The sequence below is a fragment of the Elephantulus edwardii genome, unplaced genomic scaffold (assembly GCF_000299155.1).
Source record: "Elephantulus edwardii isolate Elephantulus edwardi_28Jun2011 unplaced genomic scaffold, EleEdw1.0 scaffold00077, whole genome shotgun sequence".
In the NCBI taxonomy this organism is placed as follows: Eukaryota; Metazoa; Chordata; class Mammalia; order Macroscelidea; family Macroscelididae; genus Elephantulus; species Elephantulus edwardii.
In genome coordinates this window covers 14,006,221-14,023,796 of record NW_006399827.1, presented here as the reverse complement: position 1 = coordinate 14,023,796, position 17,576 = coordinate 14,006,221, and the positions used below count along the sequence as shown (strand labels likewise).

Genomic DNA, 17,576 nt, shown 5'->3' with positions numbered 1-17,576 from the left:
GAAGGGGTAAAAGAACACAGGCTCTGCCTTCCAAGATCCCATAACCCCCAGAACGAGGTCTGGCCCCAGCCCCCTGCACTTAGGGGTAGAGAAGACATCATAAAAGAATCGAAACTAGCCCCAAAGGGAGGGAAAACAAACTACCCACATCCAAACTCCACCCTCTCTGCCACCTCCACTGCCCACAGACACCCTCCCTCGAGGGAGCAAAAACCACAGGCCTACACCTCCAAACATACTGAGATAGCCTCCATGCAGCCGAAAAGGGGAGGGCTGGGGTGTCGGCCACCAGGCCCTTTCCCAGCCCACTGTGGTCTCCCTCACCTCTAACATGGGTCAGAATCTCTCCCCAAGTGGCAGGCGTCCCCCAGCTGCCCACTGATTCTCTCCTCAGAGCCACACACACACACACTTAGAGAAAAGGGAGAGAACTGGCTGAACTGTGAAGATGAAGAAATACCCAGATGTTTTAAAGATCAAATCTCAGCTCTGCCACTCCAGGTGACCTTAGACAAGTCACTGAACCTCTCTAGGTATCTGTTTGCTCCTCTGTGAACTGCCTACCTCAGTGGCAGGGTGTGTAACTGGAGAAAAATCCTAAAAAGCACCTAGCACAGGGGGTAACTGTACGGCCCTCCTAGCATCTCTTGCCCCCAGCCAGGCTTCAGCAGTGGTTTTTCACCTCAGCTCCAACATCTGCTGGTGGAGTGAGGAGAATTACCATGCTTTGCAGGGTCTGCTTCTCCCCAGAATGACAGTGATGTGGGGAAGAGGGATACTTGGGGTGAGGGTGGATGCCTGATCCCAATCCTTTCCCAAATTCCCTTGTTTCAGTTCACAAACCAAAAAAAAAGGGAAACCTTTGGATTTGGGGAAGGGAAGAAAGAAAGAGAAATGGACTATTTTGTCTCCTGTCCTCAGGGGAGAGGAACCAGGGACCTCCAAACCCAGCTGGGTTCAGCGTCCATTCATTCTTTCATTCATTCATTCCTCTTCTCTGATACTCAGCTCCAACCTGCCTGAAGTGGCTCCTACAGAATAGGAAGCCCGCAGGTACTTTCAGGAGGCACAGAAAGAAGGGGACAAGTGGGAGCTCAAATAGGGGGAGCAGGGGCTTTCCTAAGCGTTCTAGAAAGCCAGTGAATCATATGCAAATGACACCGAGAAATCAGACTTAACTGGGGGTGGGGGCTTGAGGGAGAGACGTCAAGCTGGCAGAGAAACAAAGACCTGCCCCCTTCAGACCCCCACCCTGCCAGGAGCTGACAGGGCAGGATGGGAAAGAGCAAATGTCAAAAACTAGAACAGTGGGCTACACTATTTATAAACTTTCCAGGAAAACACACACACACAAAGCCAAAATTTCTCTCTTCCTCCTTCTTCCTCAGATCTCTTAAGGAGGTGGGGGTAGGGTGTGTGTATGGTGGGGGTGTCCACTGCTCTTTTTTTCCCTTTTTCCTGGGGGTTGCCCTGGCCAAGGTTCTCATCCCTCCCCAGCAAGCTCTGCTTACATTTTCCTCACCAGGGTCTGGGCTGAAGGCGGCCAGGCACCCAGCATCTCAAGGACCAAGTAGCCTTCCACCCCAGGAGGGCTGAGGAGGATCAATCACCTTGGGGGTTGAGGTGTCTGGGACAGGTGAAGGGTCCCTCTTACCGCCACACCATCTAGTTCCAGGCCTGCCTCAATATCCCTAGGGCCTGTCTGAAAACCTGCCCCAGGCACACACAGGCTCTGAGCAAGTCCTCAGAGGGAGTGAAGTTCAGGCCCTCCTCTCTGGGCGCTGCACCCACTCCACTGCTTTGAGATGCAGCACCCAGAAGAGTGGGTCAGATCCCCCCTCAACTTGGGACCTCCTCCTGTCCCAGTTACACAGCCGCCTAATCTCCAGGGGCACAATCTCAGCAGCGACTGAACATCAGGCAGAAAGGACAAGTGGACAACTCAAGTTCAGGACAGGCTAGGTTCTGGGAGGAAGAAGAAAGTGGGGAGTGGTCTCTGTCCAGTAAGGCAGTGCCCCCAATTCCTCCATCCCAAAGAACACTCAGAACACATCTCAGAGCTTCCAGAACGACAAGCTCTCCACTTCCAAAGACGCTTACAAGACTCTCATCCAAGGTTACTTTGAAGCAGAAAGTAGGTGAAAGGGCAGGGGGCAGCCCAGGCCTCAAGGAGAGACTAGCCCACAGGGAAGGAAGAAAACAGGAAGAGGAAGAGATGATTCCAATAAAGTGACAGACCACAGGACTGTGTGGACAGTACAAAGGCAGCTCTGTCCCAGGGTGGGGAACCAAAGGGCCAGAGACAAAAGGGGACCACCTCCCAGCCTGGAAACCACCACCCGCAAGCCCAGACTGGCACGGGGCTTTCCCCACCCTCACCTTGGCAGCTGCCCCCCTCACCACTGCCTCCACCTCCCACCATGCAGGCAGCATAACACCGTCACAGTGGAGAATGGAAGCACACTTGGAAGCTGGGAAGAGGGTCAGGGTGGAGGCTATTCCTCCCCGCTTCCCTCAGCTCAGCCCCAACCTAGCTGTGGTCTGAGCTGACTTCTAGAATGGTCAGTTCTGACAGGACAGTCGGTAGGCCTGGACTCTGCCCCCAGCCCCCTCCCAGGACCTTCCCTGGGGACGTGGGCTGCAGGGAAGCAGCCTCCTCCTGCCTCAGGATATCCTTTTGGCTCTGACCCCAGAGCAGCCTGACTCAGACTATGCCCTGCCCATACCACCCTCGTCAGCGACCCCCCAGGAACTTCCTACTCCACACCCATCTACTCAGCTGGGGCTAGAATTAGGGGGATTCTCTGCACTCTTCAAACCCAGGTAAACAGGGAACACATGGTAAGAATGGCTGCCTTCAGTAACAGGGGCTGTAGGGTCATCAGAGAGAGGCTGGTAGAAGCTTTTTGTGTGCAGGAGAGGACAAGGTCAGCCCGAGGTGCCAGCCAAAACACACACAATCAGAGGTGTCACCGGAGCCCTTCCCCACTCAGCCACAGAAACTTCCTGGGAGAGGTAGTTTCCATCTGAACAAGGATGCAGAATGGTCCAAGGAGGGTAGAGGTCCCATGGAATTGGCTTCCTTGCTTTTGTTGTAAAGGGATCTGACTAGATGGACGGGAACTTGCAAAATCAGTCAAGACTCACAGTCACAGTCACAGTCAAGCACAGCCAGATGTGGTCACAGTCTCCCAACAGTCTGAGTAGGTGGCTGTGACTCCTTCCCACAGACAGAAGTCTGGGGGGCCGTGGGGGCCCTTGAGACATCAGAGACCACACACAGTCAGCCTGAAGCGGCCCCCTCCCCAACTGTGGGCCTTGGGGGCGGTGCTGCTCCCTCCCCACAAAAACCAAGGGTAGTGCCCACGGCAGCCATCTCTATGGCAACCAACAACAAACAGCCCTGGAACCACAGTGGGACAGGAAGTAACAGCCACGTGACAGGAAGACATTTTTTTCAATGTTAGGGGGGTTATGAAGATTGTTAGCAGCCCCTAAAAATCAGCTTTGCCCTCCTAGATTCCTCTGTTGAGAGCTGGAAGGAAAGGGGGCGTGGCCAGTGGCAACTCCTGCACCAGAGTGAACAGGGACTGAGACTGACAGGGCCCTCCCTGCCTGACCGCCTGCCACTCACGGTCCCCCCCATTTGGCCCTCCTCCCCTCCACTTCCTGCCGTGACTGGAGATCAGAGAACTCCCCACCGCAGCTTCCCCTTCTCAAGTCTCGATTCCTGGACTGAAGGTTTCATTTGGGGCAAGGGACACAGAGTGAGGACGGGGACCCATTGTAGAAGCCTGGGGCAGAGGCTCCAGGGGGAGGAGTCTGGCGGGAGCCACTCCAAGGTAGGTGTGTACACACTGGCACACAGCGACGAGTGGGTCATGGTGACACACTGGGTGCAATGACACACAGGCGGGCCGTTTGACCTCAGGCAACTCTAGGGGGAGGGGAAAGGATCCTCCAGGGCCGGCCAGATCTGTGCCCAGCCCCCTCTGCCTCTCCTGCATCTTTTGCGTTAAGGAATCCCCCTCCCTGCTCCAAGGTGCCCGCCCAGAGGAGGGCACCTTGGCCCGAGGTGGGGGGGATGGAACCTCCCTCCACCCCCTCCCCTTCTCTGCAGATGTCCCAGACTATATTTAGCCCAAACCGGGCGGCCAGCCAGACCCAGACTCCCCACTGGCCTGGAGCTGAGCTCCCAGTTTTTATGCAATTAAAACATTAACAGAGAACCACCCCCATCCACATTCTCCCCACATCCCCAACCCTGCGAGGACAGCAAATCTCTGAAAACTAGAAAAAGGACAGCCCAGGTCCCCAGTCATTGGGGGTGGGAGGTGGTCATCCCACACATTGGGCAGGGGATTGCAGGAGAGGTCAGGCTGACACTTGGAAGGGGGAACAGGTTCTCCTCATCAGTCCGGAAGGGAAAGGCATACCCAGTGGTGAGGGGGGGATAGCAGGAGGGGGGATTGCCTCACTGCAGAAATTCCACCTGTCACTCTGCAGCCCCCTCCTGACCAGCTCTAGTTACAGGGCTGGGGGTTGGCAACAGGTGCGGGCCAAGCTGGCAACAGCTTAATCCCCTACCCCCTCCCCAGGCTGACAGTGGTGCCTGGAGGTCGGCTAGGGCCCTGGGTGAGGTGCTGGGCATCACTCCCTGGCGGGGGGGGGAGGGCAGCTCCATAGCCCTTTCATCAGACCTGGCTCCTGGCCTCCCTAATGTGTGAGGGGTTTGGGGAAGCCAGGGAAAGCTTAATTCCATAGCACTTATTTCCTTTTCCCATGATGCCAGGCGGGCGGGCTAGAGTGTGGGAGGTCTGTCTGCCTAACTCTTCCTCCTCTTCCTCTCCAAATTCCAGGAACAGGCAAGGGAGGCTCCAGTTGCGGGGGAGACAGAGCAATGGCAGGCGATCCCAGCTTGCCGGGCGGGCAGAGGGGTAGGGGGAGGTGGCTGGATGGGGAAGCAAGATTCACACACAGCAAGAAACACACCGGAGCCAGATGAGGGACAGACACACCATGCTGACACATTCTCACACTGTAGGCCAGGTCCTTGCACACCGCCCACCCTGCAGAGACACCCAGACACCCTCAGCCAATCGTGCCAATTCCCAGAACATTCCCTGGACACACACAGAGATCCAGGCCCGCCCACCCATCAACCCACAAGCCCTGTGGGCTCCAGACAGCCAGCGGCCGGGCCGGAGGGTGGAGAAAGGAACAGAAGGAGGAGAGGCAGCAGGCTCAGAGAGGATGGGCAGCCAAAGCCCTGGGAGTTAGGGGTATCAGTTGCCACAGTCTTTTCCCAAAACCCAGTAAATCAAGACAACCCTGGTTATCTTGCCAGAGACCCTGGCAGTTTCCCATACTCTTCAAACCACCATCACCAGGGAGGGGTGGGGGTGCTGATCAAATAGAGATAACCTGTTTATCCATCACAGGGAAGGGATTACCTTCCCCAAATGCCCAGTTCCCCTAGAACTTGGGCAGTTTTCTCAATAAACCTCATAGAGATCCAAGCACATCCACTCTCCAGCTCACGCCTTCCAGAGGACAGGAACTGGGAGTGAGGCTTCCATCAACCCTTACATCATCATGATCATCTGGGCATCATCTCACCTGAGGATATAATGACACAGAGTGAGGGGCGGCAGTTGTCCCAAAGAACCAAAGAGTAGGGCCGGTTTCTGAGACCAAGTGATTCCGGGCAAGGGGTGCTTACTCCCTGGGGTCTAGGTCAGTGTCCCCAAAACAGACCTAAAGGACCACTCAAATCTTGGCCTCTCCCCAACACTAGACAGGGTGGCAGGAACCACGTCATGGCACGTGTGGGTGACTGTGCCCAGCAGGGGAAGCAGGGGGTAATCAGGATGGGGCAGCCCACAGCTAGCTTCCTGCCAGGCTGTCACACAATTTGGAGTGAAGGGGCATTAGAGGGATGTCCCAGAGTGGTAGCAGAGGCATTGAGGCTGAATGAAGGAGCAGAGATTTAGGTTACCAAACGAAGTAGCCAGGATTAAATCATAGCAAACCCAGGGTTTCCATAGAACTGTCACTGTGTCTGCACTGTCCTGGCTACCCCTACAGTGACCACTTACACACCCTTTGAGGTCCCTCTGAATCAAAGATACTCAGCTCTCGATGACCTAGAGTCTGACCCTGGCGACCTCTCAGTCTCAAGACACAACAGGGCCCAGACTCCCAGGCCATCCTAATGTCCTTGAGCTTCCCAGCACACCAACATCCTCCACAGCCACAAACTGCCCTGACTCCACAGCCATCCCCTTCTCCCTCTAGGAAAAAGGAGAACCACACATCTAGCTCCAAGTACACACTCTCTTTTCTCACTCCCAGATTCATGCCCCTCTTCCCTCCCCCCTCGGGGAAGCCCCAGAGCTCTAAGCCACCCCCAACTCCAACCCGGGGCTTCCCCTGCCCAGCCTGTCCATTAAGCACAAACCCCTGAAGGAAGAGTTTGGGGCCCAAGTCCCAGTCTCCTGGCAAGACCGGGGGTGAGGGTGGGGGTTAGAGAGTCTCATGCCTGCACCACATCCCCAGATCTAGCCTGCAGCTAGAGAATGGGACCAGAAACATCTGGAATCTACTAACCAGGTGGTTAGTAGATTCACTGGAGAGGGTGGCTGGGAGTAAGCAGGGATGGGATAATGGGAAGAGGGGGTGAAGGGACAGGAGAGAGTGAGTATTCTCAGGAACAATTCCTCCAAGAACATATAAAGACAGGCATGTGCACACAGCCAGAGTCAGAAGATATTCAGGTTTAGATAGCGCAGGTACCAGGTGGAGACTGGGGTACCAGCATACTGGGCATCTTATCCAAGGCAGGGTGGATAGCAGAGACAAGGCTAGGGCTCTTATCTGATTCTCACTCCCTGCCTAGCATACTAGAGCCCAAGGAGGAGAATGACAATAGGGCAGTGCCCAGAGGAGGGGAGGGGACAAGACCCAGCCAAGCTGATCTCCCCTTCCTCTACACACACACACACACACACACACACACACACACACACACATCTGGCCACCAGCTTCCCTGCCTGGTGGGTGGCACTAGGTCCACAACACCCTCAGCAGAGCAAAGAGGGACAGTCTATTCCATCCTCCTCTGATCTCCAAAACTTCCATAACCCCACGGAAGCACCAGGTCCAGAGACACCCACGCACACACTGCATTGACTCCCACACCTCATTCTGTTCTGTTGGTTTCCCCTCTTTCCATGGGGAGCACCAGCTGAACGAGCCCCGCCCCCAGCCAGATTTCCTCTAGTGGGGTGGGCCCCCCAGACTGATTCTCCCCAAACCACAGGGCAGCTCAGATAACAGGAGAGAAAGAGGGAGGGGGTTAGTCTGTTGGGCATCCGATCTCTCCCCAAACAGGTTTGAAAGTCTTTTTTGTTTTGCTTGTTTTTGAAGAAAAAAGACACAGCAAGAGTTCCCAGGGGTAGTTCTACCACAGCTCAGGGGATCAGGAACACGCGCGCGCGGCAGACAGTCCAAGACGCCTCATGGAAGCATTGAACACCCAAGAGCAGACAGACATAGACGGGGCTCCCCCACCCTGGTCAAGACGACGACAGGTTGGGAAGCCCTGAAAACCCCGGGTTCCCATGTTAAACTCCGCCTGGCACCGCGTCCCAGTCAGTAATTCCTATCAGGAGGGAGCCCCTGTGTCTGTAATGCCAGTGGGAGTTGGGGGCTCCCCAAATCCCCGAGAATTTACCTTGCAGGAGGGCACAGTTGTCTGCGGCGAGCTCAGTGCCTGCCTTGAACCAGCGCCTTGGTGCTGCCTGGCTTGGCGTCAGGGGTGCAGGGTCCTCTGAGAGGAGCCGTCTGGGGGGCCGCGGCTCAGGGGCACCGGGCGACGGCAGCAGCGGCCATGGCGAGTCACGTGCTAAGGCTGAAACTTTACCCGGAGCCCCAGACTGGGGAGGCGGAGGGTACTGAGAAGGGGGGAGGCCCTCTCCTTTCAGGCCCGCCCCTGCCCATCCTCGGACCAATCAACAGTATGAGGGCGGGACCACAGACACACAGATAACACCCCCCATTCCCCTAATAAACCTTGCGAAGGGGGGGTCTTAAAGGAACAGCGTGTAGTAGAAGCCAGGACCGTGGGAATCTGGAAGAATCCTCCCTCAGTTCCAGAAATGGAGACTCAGCGAGAGGAAGGAGTGAGGATCTCATGGAAAAAAATGGAAAAAGAAGTTGCTAGAGAGAGAACTGTGGTGTGTAATAGCCTACACTCTCTTCACAACAAATACACAAGGGCCTAGAGCAAACCTCCCCATACACTTAACCAAGGAAGAAAGGCGGTGGGAGCATTATGTTTAAGTGAATAATAAAAAAAAAAAGACGTGGATTCAAGGGACATAGTTTTTCCATAAGTATAATCTGCTGCCAAGGGCAAGTTTGAACTGAAAGCTATGAGATCTTGAAAAAGTCGTTTCTCTCCTGTGCAACGTAATTTTCTCCCGTGCAAAAAAATAAATGCAGCAGTAGACATTCCATATACATACTCTTTCCTCGCTTCCCAAATTTCACTAACTCGTGTGGGATGTGGGCCAGGGAAACCTTGCACCACCTCCAATCGCTCGGCTCCTAGGTCTTCAAAAGAGCCGCGGCTCTAGGATGTTCCAATAGGGGGCGCCCAAGAGACCACCCCTCCCCGCTTCTTGCTAGACAGCTCAAACTGAAGCTTTTCCTGGCCAAGGCTGGGACAGCCAGGAAAAGGGGAATGACGCTCCAGCTGGGCATATTCTGAACTACCCTCCATCTGCAGAGCCTGAGTCCCTTCCCAGGAGGCTGCCTTGGGGAGAGACCCTGTAGAGTCACCTCTAGCAGTCTACTGAGGGGAGAAGAGAAGCGGAATCACCAGGGAACCCTTCCCCCACACCTTTCCCTGGCAAGGCAGAGAAGTGACCACAAGTGCCCCCGAAGGACTTCCCACTGGAAGGGGAAGTGCCACACTTCCAATCCCCCACCCTAGTGAGTACTCGCTCAGCCTGACTCGCCTGGCAGAGCTCTCGGATCCACTGGTCCAACGACCACCACTTTAGAAAAAAGGAAACAGAGGCCTGAGCAGTAAAGAAAGGGTTTATCCACGGTCGCACTGGCTGCAGAGCTGGGTCTAGAAATTATGGTAGCTCTTGTCTCCCTCTTGGTTTAGCCTCCTCCCATATTGTTATGAGAGACAAATCGGGGAGCCATACCTCCCCATGAAGGCTGGGGGCTTGGAAGGAGGCTGAGCCCCGCAGTCGGGCGCTTCGGGGAAGGGTGCTCGTGGGTAGCAGACTACAGTGCTTCCCCAGATCCCTCCCCGCCCACTGGGCTGGAGCTGTCTCCAGCTCCCGTCTGGATTTCCGTTGTCCCTCCGCTGGTGCGAACCGCCCCCGCCCGCCAGCCCGCCCAGCCGGGCCCCTCCCACCCAGCCGGGCCCTCCCGCCCTGCCCCGTCCAGATCCATCCGCAAACGTGCGCTCAGCGGGCAGGAATGCGCCAATGGCTCCCAGATGTGGACTCCGATGCTTAACCCCTTCTCCTCCAGCCCACGCTTCCCAATGACCTCTCAGCCGGATCCCAGCAAGCAACAGGGGGCGCCGCCGCCAGCGTAGGGGTAGAGAACGAGGGCTGAGCAGCCTGGGAGGGGTTCAGTGGCCGCTCTCACAGGCTCCTCCAGGGTCTCGATCCTTCCAGTCTTAACTTCTAGCTGAGGCTAGATCCTGAAGAATCTCCGATACAAAAATGATCGCCGATACAAAAACGCAACCGTGTATACACAAAGCTCCACTGCCTCCCATTTGGGATGGGTAGGCGTGCACACTCCCAGGCCCTCCTACCTGCAAGTACAGTGCAGGAGCTAAGGGCCACTCCTGCACACTGAGATTCAGGCCGCAGATAGACTCCCCTCCTTGCACAGCACACACGTGCAGTTTATGGGTACATCGAATAAGCCTTACAAGATGATTATCTGTGCACATACAAGAGCATGAAGCAGTACAGGGTGCACCCCTGGGCAGAGTGAAGGGTCCACAAACTCACTCCCCACAGAGGGATCAGCCACACAAGACTGACACCCAAGTGCACAAGGAGCAAATAGTCCAAAGTCCCAGTGTTCCTTGGCTAAAGTCCAGTTCTGCTCCAGTGTGACTCTAGGAGGTAAAAGAACGTCCAGGTTGGGGGACAAGGACGAGGGGAGGGGCTGACATCTTAAACCTGCAGCAACAGTCGATGCCCAACTATACTGGACCCCTAACAGGGTCTCCTCCTCCTCCCACCAGAGACCCTCCTGCAGGAGGGAGGAGTAAAGAAGAGGTAGCAGATGATGGGGGGAAGCTTCAGGCCCAGGGGCTCCTCTCTTTTAGATACCGCCTCCATGGGGTCTACACCCTCCTCTTGCACACAGAGCTGAAGGAGCAATCCCAGCCACTGGTTTCCTATAACAAGGAGATGCCCTGCAAGATACAGGAGTCAGTGGCAGCCCCTAGTAGTCAAAGAAGATACAAAATAGCTTTAGACTCCAAGGAGGGCCAATACCACTAACAAAAACAAAGGCTCTCTTCTCCCTGTCTATGGAGAACTTCTGAAAAACAGTATCACTGGGAGTCTGATCCCAAGTGGGAAACAACTGGCTACCCCTGCAGGTCTGCTTGGCTGTGCACCTGGTGAGGGAGGCCTCCTGGAAACTACCCCAACAGACTTTTCCCTCCTGTCTCCTACCAAATCCCTCATGTTGCCCCACCCCACAGATTCTCACAGTCCTGAGGGGAATGTGGGGCAAGGTTCCTGTTTTCATTTTCCAAGATGAGGAAACTGAGGTTCAGAAAGGAAAATGCCTGTCCTAAGGTCATACACCTTGCCGGTGGCAGAGCTGGGTTCAGCTCACAGTCCTGTCCTCTCCTCTCCCTGTGCCTCTTCTGTTCCAAAGAGAATATATTTCCTCTCCATTTCATGCCCTGCTGTCTCTACCTTTGTCCTCTCAGTGGGCACCTGGGAGCACACCATCCTGGCAGGCTCTGCAGGTTTATGGGTGGGGCGAAGACAGGAGACAGATCAGAGGAGCCACCGGAGGCTACACACATAACCCCTCCTCCAACATGGTGCCCACCTCCCCAACAGGCACAGCCGGGTGACTCAGCTTCATCCGGGGTAGATGCCAGGGTAGTGACTCACCTACCGAGAAGAGCAGCCTGGCACTCTGCCAGCCCCAGGACAGCAGTGACTTAGTCACAGGGACTTCGATGCCAGGCAGGCACAGCCCAGTGATTGGGAGACAGGGACCGGCTAAGTCCTCCAGAACAATCAGCACCCTTTGGTAAAGATCAGACTTCAACATCCTGGGGAAAATCCTAGTTGTGCCTGTCCTGCTCCCATCACTCCCCATCCCCATGGTGCCAAGGCTCAGCTCTAGTATAGACAAGTTTGGTGAGACCCCTGGCCTACCTTGCCTGCTTGTAGCCTGCCCCCTGTTCATCATTCACCACCCACTCTCCCACAAGCTCCACCTCCTCCTGCCACCCAAGTTGTACCCAGGCTGTGAGTCTCCTTTAACATGTCCTGGCAGCACCCCCTGCCCCCACAGCCCCTCTCACCCCACACACATGCACTCATATACACTCTGCCAGCCCAGCTTCTGCCAGCAGCTGCTGAAATTGTCAGCAGGAGGGGAATAGAAGGGTGGGGTGCTGGGATAGAGTTACTAGAGGCTGATGGGGTGGGCTGTCACCCAATCCCTTTCCAACTAGTCCTTCCTCCCCGGCACAGTTTCTCTCATCCACTTGTCTCCTTTCCCACCTCTAACTGGTAGTCTGCTGTCCCTTAAGCCCCTTGCTCCACCCAAGCTAGAAAATAAATGTTCAAGAGTATTTATTTGTCATACGAAGATCAGCTTAGTATATGAGAGAGAGAACGAGGGAAAGAAAGAGTTCCTCTGTTCAGTGTTCTGGCTACAACCACTAGGTTGTATATGTATGATGTTGGGCCAGAAAGGGGACTCAGTAATCCCCAGGTCCCAGGGGAGGCGGCAGGGACCAAGGGGAGTCGACAGGCTGAACAGCCTCAATCCATTTGCGCTATTGATTTCTCACACACTGCAGCAACCTTGATTGGGGGTGTGTGTGTGCATAATAAATCCACCCCCCAGAGACACAGGAACTGAGTGGAGAGGGGGAGGGGCTGCTTGCTACAGTGTGTGCCCTTTGAGACCTGCTTGGTGGGGAGGGATGGGCAGCAGAGGAACAGGGGATTTGGAGTAGCAGGAGACCCAGTGGGAGTAAGGATGTCAACTTAAGGGTTATCTGAAACACCTCCTTCCAACTGGCTCTGAAGCTGAGCTGATTATCTGAAGCAAGGTGAGGGACAGATGCATCACATTTGGTGATATAAATAGGGCCTTGAACAACTCTAGGGGATGCCAACCATGCCACAGAATGGCAGCTCCTATGGCTGTGCAACTTGGTGGCTCTGCAGATGAGGCTGACAGAGGAGACAAAACCCAGCCTTGATCCTGAAAGGATCACAGTTCTCTACTGTACCCTCTCCTGGGCACCCCTTAACTCTCTTCAAATACCTTCTGTGTCCAGGCCTCAGAAGCAGCCCACTTCTATTTGGAAACTTAGGATGATTTCTTTTCCAGTTCTTTTTTTTTTTTCTTTTCCAGTTCTGATCTCTTCTTTTGTTGAGACTGGTAAAAAAACCTTCATGACCTGGTCCTGGGTGTGACAGGAAGGAGCTTACTGAGGGGTCTGAGGAATCCAGGTTTGAATTTAGTGTGTGGCCTGTCCCAAAGTTGGCCTGGGAGCACCACTCATATTCCAGCCCCTAGAGCTGTGCAGGATGGTGGCTCTGGGTGTAAAATGAGGGAATGGGACCAGAAGCCTCTTCTGTAAGGGACCTCCAAGTCCTGCAGCTCACTGGCCTGCACACCTGTTGGAATTTGCCCAGCACCTCTATGTGCAACAGCAACTACAGGCCACCCAAACGAAGCCCAGTCCCAACCTTCCAACCTGGAGACTTAAAAACAAACCAAGCCAGGGTTTACTGGAGACCCTGCACAAACAAACAGAGATGGAGGCTGACTAGGCGTGTCTGGCTAGAGATACTGCTACACAGGGCAGGAAAGCACCACCAGGTATGCTGCAGGACAACAGGAAAACAGATGGTGTAGACAGACTGGGTTCAAGTCCCAGTGCCGCCAACAATTGGCTACATGTATGAAGGGTAAGTCATGTCTCTGTTCACTCTAGGCCAGTGTCACCCTCTGGAAACAGTGAGTGCCTAGGGAGCTCCAAGGATCAAGTCCAGTGAGACTGAGCCTTGGGGTCCATGCATGTACTTAAGTTGTGGCCCCTCCACGAGTTCCTGCCCTGCCAGGAAGCCTCCATCATCTACTACCCCTCTGGCCCTTGCTCTCTCTATGCCTGCCTGCCTCCCCTCACCTTGGCCAGCCCCTCTGCCTGCCCCGTGCTTTTCTGCACGTCCCTCCTGCCAGGGGACAGACCAACTAAAAATAGTCCCTGCAGCCTTTCTCGCCCACAGCTGCCCAAAGAGCAGGAAATGAGGGGGGCAGGGAGGCCCATGTCCTGCCTTCCCCCAAAACTCGCAGCTCAGAGCCATGTCCAGCACTCCAGTCTGGGGCTAGCGCCAACTTGGCCACCTTAGGGGCAACCCACACCCCTTCCCTAGGAGGAGGCCTGCCCATAAGTGCCTGTAATCTCAGAGCTGCCTACCCAGTGGGAGGAGGGGAAAGGAGGCAAGCGGTCTAGAGGGAAACCGTCCCAATTCCTGACAAATCAGTGCCAACCACATTGTGGGCACCAAGAGGCCAGGCCTGGCTCTGCTGGTTGGTCTTTTGAGGGCAGAGGGAATTGGCATGGGGAAACTTATACTGGCCCAGCTGGAGGGAAGACAAAATAATGTCCGAGTCTCAATTATGCTATTCCTCTGCTCCCCAAAATGTGTGGGTACAGACACAGGGGTTTCAATAGCCTCCTCCAGACACCATGGGAAAAAGCTACAAAGGATAGCTCAAGATTCTGGCTAGCCACACAGTAAAGATGGAAGCCTGGAGGCAAGACCGGGCCATGCTGCCAGGCTGGGCAGGGCTGCCAGTCCTACTGTCAGCATCTGCTGCCCCTGAGCTGAGTCAGAGGCTGGGAGGAAGATGGGATGCAGCAGTGCCAGGGGTTATCAGCCCCCACTCCTATCCCACCTGGGATTCCTAACACCTCCCAGCCCTGGGAGAAGGCCCACCCCACACAGGAGGAAGGAAACCCGCTTAGCGACTCTCTGGAGGCCTGCAGGGGAGCCTGGCACCATGAGGCAGGCGGGAAACCCAGGAGTCCTGGCACCCAGCCCAGAGAGTGAGTGAGAGAAATACCTCGGAGGGGAGGAAACAGCTCAGTAAGAGGCAGACACATGGCGCCCCCAGCAGCTCCCAGATGTGACCCATAAGGAGGTGCAGGCAACAGGGGCCGAGAGGAGGGTGAATGGGCTTCTGAACAAGAGGAGAAAAGTGGGGCCCTGGGGATGGGGAGGGGACAGGGCCAGTCTGGCTCTCACCTCCCTGTCTGAGTTGAAGATACCGCCAACAAGGCTTATCCAGTGTTCTCCCCCCAATCTCAAAACCCCAGCCCATCCATTCCTGAGCTTCCTCTGGCACCCCGTCCCCAGAGCCAAATGAAACCAGTCAGCAGGCCCAGGGTGGCATTGGGAAGGCCCAAGCAGTGCCAGGGGCAGCCCTCATACCATCCTCCCACTGGCTTCTCTCCTGCCTGCTCTCAGCCGCCACACATATCTCAGCTGTCCAATCCGATTAAGGCTCCTGCCCAGTGAGCCGGACAAGGAGGCCACTGGGCAGGGGAGAGACAGGGACAAGGACGCTGAGCAGGGATGGCAGAAGGAAGGTGAAGACAGGGCTCAGGGGAGGAGGCGTGGAGCCCCAGAGGGAAGAAGGACTTTTCTGACCACAGGCACTCTGATGACAGCCGCAACCTACATTAGGGGAATTCTGCACCCCCCCTGGGTGCCAGGTTCCTCCGTCCTGAAGCTGGGAAAGGTTGGGGGAGGAAATCAAAGGAGCAGAGCTTGACCTAGATTTCAGAGTAAGAGATCCCCCCACCCCCAGCTACCACCAATATTTGCACTGGACTTTTTAATTTACATTATCTTGCAGGGTCTTTAGAAGCCCTGATTAGTACAGTGGTTAAAACATCCAATTATGATTCAAAAGGCCAGGAGTTTGAAACCATGAACTGATCTGAGAGAACGCTGTGGCAGTCTGTCCACTAGAGTAAAGATTCAGTCTTGGAAACCCTATGGGGCAGTTCTAATCTGCCCTATAGGGTTACTATGAGTTGGATCTATTTAACAGTAGTGGGTTTGTAGGGCCGAGTTTGCAGCTAATAGTCATTTTTACAGGTGATGAAATTGAGGCTTACACAGGGAAAGGAGACATGTACATATGCACATCTCTAAGTGACCAAAGTCTCAAATTCAGGCCTCTTAATCCCTGTGCACTGCTCATACTCAGAATCTCAACTTTACCCCTGGGGAAGGGGTGGAGGAAGTCAGGAGCAGAAGTCCCGAACCAGTCCTTTATCCACCCTTCCCTCCAAACACAACCTTGAGGAATCATGAGGAGCTACGGAGGACTCCAGAGTACACTTGAACTTAGGTACCTGAAAGGGCTCTTGATAGAGATGTGCCCATCCCAACCTCACAGCTTCAGGGGTTCCCCCAAAGTGTGGCCATCTCTTCTATCACTTCCCTCCCCAGGAGCACGAGATACTCTGATACACAGTTACTCAGACAAGTCATGCACCCCTCCTGCAAACCCACCAAACCAGAATGAGATGCCCTAGATCTTCATAGGAAAGAAAATGAAGACTCTCTAAACAGTAGATGCCGTCCAGCCCTCATCCAGGGAGGGAGGGATGCAGGAGGGCAAACGCTTTAGGGCCTTCCAGCTCCAGGGTAACACCAGGAGCCCAAAGCTCTGGAAGCCAAGGAGCCCAGGGAGCTGGCATGGCAAGGCGGCCTCCCCATCTGGTCCACACCCCCTTTCCCAGCCATCTGGGCTGAGCCTGTTCTGGCTAGGGCCATGCTTTGGGATCCCTCCCCTTCAGTGCATGCAGTCACCTCTACCCAAAGCTTATAGGTCCTACAATCACATGTTCTATCTCCACATAGACATAACCCAAGGGAGGCAAGGGGACAGACCATGGTGGACTCTGCCATAGATCTTAAATTGTTGGCAGGGATGGGGCTCAAGGTTGAAAGAACTTTCCCTAGGGGAAAAAAAAACACTCAAATGCCCATGACCTCCACCACCTACTAGCAAAGGCTTTAGACACTCAAGTGTGAGATGAACCTGGAAGGGGACATTAGTTCTCCTACAAGGTGAGTTGGGAGTTGGGGAAGGGGAGAGTCCTGAGCAATTTGGGTTAGAGAGCAGAGAGGAAGTGACAGTCTCCTCAGATCCCTCTCCTGTTCTAACCCCTCTCTGCTACCCCAGTGCTTGCCTATTCTCCTATCTAGGTGAGGTGGGGGAAGGGGTATTAGGTACTGCAAAGGAGGGTACTGGGTGTGGGGCCTGGCAAACCTTACCCCAGTTCCTAATCTTATCTAGAGAACATGGGATAACTCGGTGGGAAATAAAGGAAGGGCCCTGGAAGATACAGAAGCTCTGAGCCTTCACACACCCGGCTGTTCCCAGGCTCCTACCTCCTAGGACTACAGAGCGATGGGGGAGGAGGGATGGGGAAAGCCTGAACTGGCGAGAGCCGGGCAAGATCAGAAGCTGATAGACCCCGGCGGAGAGCAACCACGAGATAATTGAGAGGGGGTGTGCGTGGTCCTACCTGCTCAGGTGTGTGCCGGCGGGGGGCGATGGGGTTCCCAGGAGAACCGGGGAAACCCTCTCAGCTCGATTCAGGATTTCCCCCGCTTCTGGGTTAGGCTGCTGCAAGAAGCACAGGTTCCCGTTGGGTCCTAAAGCCTGCTCTGCTAACACTTGGTTCTCTCCACGCCCTCTTCTACCAGCTCTGCCAGGGGTCAACGGGTACAGAAAGCCACCAATGATGGGGGAAGAGATAGAATCCATTGGAAGAAAAACAGTGGTCTGAATCGGGCTGGGGAACAGTCCCTGGTCTCAAATCCACAGCTTATGGATGTTTTAGCTGAGCATAGAACCAGGGAACAGGAGGATAGGCATTTCTTTCCAGCTGCCCTGAGCAGACAGGACTTTGGTGTTGAGAGATGGCCTTGAGTTCTTTCCTTACCACTCTTTATTAGTGGGAACTTAGGGAGGGGAACGTCTTTTTTGGGAAGTACTCATATGCAATCTCCTCCTCACAGACCCAGACAGATCCCTACTATTTCTAAAGGCCTAGAAAGCTACCACAGGGGGAGAATGATTTCCATTAAAGAGGGAAGGGTGATTTGAATAACAGAAGCTGGTAGAGCTTTATACCATTAGACTAAGGTACCTGTTTGTGTGATGGGGAACAGAATGTGTGTGTATGCAAATACAAAGATACAAGTGAAGGATGATCACGTGGGGGGATGGGA

The 17,576-nt window shown here is 54.8% G+C and overlaps 1 protein-coding gene across 1 annotated transcript in view; it reads right to left on the bottom strand.

Moving 5' to 3' along the window:
- The window catches only part of RARA (retinoic acid receptor, alpha), a 45,453-nt gene extending 28,495 nt beyond the window's left edge, over window positions 1-16,958 (bottom strand). Inside the window, exon 1 of the mRNA XM_006889415.1 lies at window positions 16,868-16,958. The gene's annotated coding sequence lies outside the window, so the exon portion shown is untranslated. The remainder of the gene's footprint in view (window positions 1-16,867) is intronic.
- Between the last annotated feature and the right edge of the window lie 618 nt (window positions 16,959-17,576).